The sequence below is a fragment of the Dioscorea cayenensis genome, chromosome 7 (genome assembly GCF_009730915.1).
Source record: "Dioscorea cayenensis subsp. rotundata cultivar TDr96_F1 chromosome 7, TDr96_F1_v2_PseudoChromosome.rev07_lg8_w22 25.fasta, whole genome shotgun sequence".
Classification (NCBI taxonomy): domain Eukaryota; kingdom Viridiplantae; phylum Streptophyta; class Magnoliopsida; order Dioscoreales; family Dioscoreaceae; genus Dioscorea; species Dioscorea cayenensis.
Window position 1 is genome coordinate 12388615 of NC_052477.1, and position 569 is coordinate 12389183.

Consider the following 569-nt stretch of genomic DNA (forward strand, 5'->3'; position numbering starts at 1 on the left):
TGTCTTCCTCTATATATTTCACAAAAAGAACAATTCTGGAGCATGAATTGTTACCCAGACTGTTACGCACAAGTAGATCTAACTTCCTTGTGAGTGCATCTACCTTTATTGCTAAGTCAATATCTACGTTTATCTCTTAAACCGGTGTAACTCATTGTTCATCATATCTGCAAAAAAATACTTTGCCTCATATAGATACTTGAATTTGAAGTCTCATCCACATATTGAACACATGATGAGGGCATCCCCTGAGAAGATCCTTAAATCACTTATATGCTTCAAATAGTGTTTCCGACTCACCTTACTTGAATGCTAAGATTTCCTGTCTAGTATTTGTTGCCATACTTGGTTAAAAATATCGTTCAAAATACTTCTCTACTAAGTCTTTCCATGCCATAATAGATCTCCGGGCTAAAGAAGTGAGACATCGATATGCCGAACCTCTAAACAGAACAAAATGAGTCTCAATCTAATCACATCATCTGTAATAGTGCTTATGTTGAATGTTAAATAGATCTGTAGAAACTGAGAGATGGACATTTCTGTCTTCATCTGCTAGGCCATCAAAC

The 569-nt window shown here is 36.0% G+C and overlaps 1 non-coding gene across 1 annotated transcript; it reads left to right on the plus strand.

Moving 5' to 3' along the window:
- Nucleotides 1-227: 227 nt before the first annotated feature.
- On the plus strand, nucleotides 228-334 carry LOC120266198. Its single transcript, XR_005538039.1, has one exon. It is a non-coding gene; the product is annotated as a small nucleolar RNA R71 (small nucleolar RNA).
- Nucleotides 335-569: the final 235 nt, after the last annotated feature.